Genomic DNA, 3,478 nt, shown 5'->3' with positions numbered 1-3,478 from the left:
AAAAAAAAAAAAGAATAGCACTGAGTTGGCATGAAGTTATAAATTACATGCAAGCAATGCTATTCAGAAGTCAAAGTGGATTATAGATAACAAATAATCTAAAATTGCCTTCTAAAAAATTCCAGACTAAGAAAGAACCCCTGCTGTAATAGCCCAATGGTTGAGAAATTATTGGGGTACAGAGTGTCCCAGATTTGTATTCTGACTTCAGCTTTCACTAACTGTATGACCCGGAGTTACTGACCTCTCTGTGCCTCTGAATCTTTATCTGTCTAATGGTGGTTAATAATAATACCTATCTCAGCAAGTTTCTGTAATTATAGCTGGGTTCATGTGTGCACACACACACAGTCATACATATAAAAAGCTTACATCCTGTAATTGAAACATGCAAAGTGGTAGGACAGTGTCTCATACAAAAGCACTATTAAGTATTTTCTTCCACTCACATTTAGTTTGTATATGTATTTTTTTGGCACTATTTCATTTTTAAGAGAAAAGAAAGCAAAACTTGAAACTCTGTTTTGACACGGTGTACAGCATTCCTGACACAAACTGCCCAGAGTTAGGTCAAAGTTCAAAGTCAAGGGCGTCAGTTCTATAAGTCAGTCACCATCTGCATGCTTGGGCTACCCATTCTTGTGACCAGTTAATTGGCTAACTAGAGGGTTTCTCTCCAGTTCAATACAGTTCAACAAATGCATAAGATTGGAAACAAGTTTTGCATTAAAGTAAGAAGGAAAGCTTCTTTTAAAATACATTTTTTGAAAGATTTATTTATGCATATAGAACTGGGGTACAGGATAGAGGTGCAGGGGCAGTGAGAAAATTCACCAGAGACAGAGTGAGGAGCAGAACAGGCAGAATGAAAAAGGACACTTCTGAGGGGAGCAGCGGGCGGGTCAGGAGAGGTCTGCCACACCATGTAGATCACCTCCGGGGCAGGGCTCGAACTCATGCTAAGTGGCCTTAACTTATTAGTGCTGTGTTTTAACCTGCTTCGCCACCAGGGAGGGCCCTTGCATGTTTGTAAAGGACAAACATTCAATTTGCTACTGTGAAGTTCTGTAGTCTTTTCTTGATCTATTATCCTTTGCTTTTGCTTCTGCTTTTGACTGTTGACCACTTTGTCCTTAAAATCACCTCTCCCCCTGGCCCTCCCTGGTGGCGCAGCGGGTTAAAGCACTGCACTGAGAAACTAAAGCCACTTCCGCATGAGTTCGATCCCCGCCTGCCCCGGAGGTGACCACATGGCGCGGCAGACCTCTCCTGACCCGCCCACTGCTCCCCTCAGCAGTGTACTTCATCGATCAGCCTGTTCTGCTTCCCGCTCTGTCTCTGGTGAATCCTCTCACCCTCCGCATCTCTGGCCTGTACCCCAGTTCTGTATGAATAAATAAATAAATCTTTAAAAAAAAAAAAAAACACCTCTCCCCAGAGACAGCTTGACATAGACAGGACACCTCGGTGTCTCGCCTTGTCCACAGCCACCAGGCGTCAGAAGCCCTGTTCTTCTTTGGCTTCTGACCTACCAGTATGTCTCTCCACATCCAGCCTTCGCCCCCCTTCTGACCACTTCCTTAGAAGTCTCTTCCCTCTCTGAGGCCACATCTCTTGTCTTCCCTATTAAAGTCAGGCCTCTCAGGCCTCCTCTCCCCAAAAGCTTTTTCAAGTTTCACATGAATTATTCACCATGCCAAAACCAAACCTGCATTTCCTTAACCACCTGTCCCTCCCAGCACATTTGTGTATCCATATTGCCCCTACCACCCCCTGCACCCATGCATGCGGCTCTGGCCCTGACTTGCCCTCTGCTTTCATAATCTCCTCTTCCTTTTGTTTCCCCCCCTGATCTGGCTCATGTTATTGGCAGTTCTAGGTCAGAACCTTATTCTAGCAACTGCCACTAGGGTATCATCCTTCCCACCTGCCTTTCTTGTCACCAGCAAGCATAGCTTCCTTTCAATAAGACTTTCACCCTTCCAGAGCTTTCCTGGTTCCACCATGTTGAGGCAAATACTTCAGCTGACTCTAAAATATTGCCCTATCTTGCCCTTGAAGTTTGTGGCCTCTCCATCTCTCATTCCATTGCACCCACCTGGACCCTGCTGTGAGCCCTGTGAACACCTGCTGTTCACTGTGAGCACCCTCTGAAGTGCCACTCAGCCCCTCAGATTATTTGTACATTATTGTTTCATTGTATTTTATCATAGGTGGTGGTTTTTACTTTTATTTGGTTTGTAACCCTTTGCTCATCATGCACCTTTATGGTATGCATCTACTTTGTCTTTCAGGTAGACATAGATAGGAATGGCTCTTTAACATTCTTCAATTGTATTTGAATTAACATCTGGACCACTGAAAAAAAAAGGGGGGGGCTGTAAATTTTACTCTTGAAAAATATCAAATAGGAAGTGTACTCCCAGTCTCCTTTAATTTATAAACAAAGAATCTGAACACCTGAGATGGATCTTTTAAATTAACAATTGTACTTTTAGGTTCATGGAAAATGGTGTCTTACTGTTATTTACATTAAAAGTTTTATTGTTTCTGATCAAAAATGTTAATTTAGAGAAATTTTAAGTACATGAGGATACTCAAAGTAAGAATATATGGCAACAATTGTGAAAGTAACACTGGATATAAGGGTTGAAAACACTGTGATAATTTATGCTAAGATTCATTAGGTTTCATAAATGATTGTTGACTCATTGAATGGTAGTTCACATCTATATGTCTCTCTAGAAAAACAGCCTTTACCCACTACCTAAAAGAGCCAACAAGTAATGTTCACAGCTGCATTATCAACATCAGGCCAAGGGAAGAGAAGAGTAGAAGGTCAACTAATAAAAGTCATTGGGGCAACTGAGGCTTTTGATCATGGAGTGCTGTGTGAATGAGAAGCCCATTCTCTCGTCTGCAGGCACCTCAGCTCTGCAGCTATTGCTGCTGCTCCCAGAAATCCTAGGACAGTCTGACTGGGCAAATGTATAGCACATGAACATAAAATGAGTAAAAGATGTTGAAATTCCCAGAAATATAAAAAAAATTTTAAATAGGAGAAAGAGACTGCACTATTTCACATGCCAATGTGAGACCATCTCCTCCTGTTATTCTGGAAGCTTTTAACAACCACCATCAGTAGCCCCACTTTTCAGTGGTTTTCACCAGCTATGAAGCCTCCATGACCAGACATGCTGGTAAATTCTCTACCGGAGAAGACTATTACCCCAGTGCACAGCAGCTGGAGGTCTGCTTAGGGAACACCCCCACAGTCAGAATTTAAAATGAAAAGAACTCGATGGAGGGAGATGGGAAGGATGGTGACACGGTGTACAGCATTCCTGACACAAACTGCCCAGAGTTAGGTCAAAGTTCAAAGTCAAGGGTATCAGTTCTATAAGTCAGTCACCATCTGCATGCTTGGGCTACCCATTCTTGTGACCAGTTAATTGGCTAACTAGAGGGTTTCTCACCA

At 42.6% G+C, this 3,478-nt stretch overlaps 1 protein-coding gene across 2 annotated transcripts in view; it reads left to right on the top strand.

Annotated features, from left to right (window-relative positions):
* The window catches only part of PDGFD (platelet derived growth factor D), a 239,484-nt gene that overhangs the window by 141,353 nt on the left and 94,653 nt on the right, over positions 1-3,478 (top strand). The window lies entirely within an intron of this gene.

The sequence above is a fragment of the Condylura cristata genome, unplaced genomic scaffold (genome assembly GCF_000260355.1).
Source record: "Condylura cristata isolate star-nosed mole 26May11 unplaced genomic scaffold, ConCri1.0 scaffold00025, whole genome shotgun sequence".
Classification (NCBI taxonomy): domain Eukaryota; kingdom Metazoa; phylum Chordata; class Mammalia; order Eulipotyphla; family Talpidae; genus Condylura; species Condylura cristata.
Note: the sequence above shows the minus strand (reverse complement) of the source record. Positions and strands in the feature narration are given on the sequence as shown.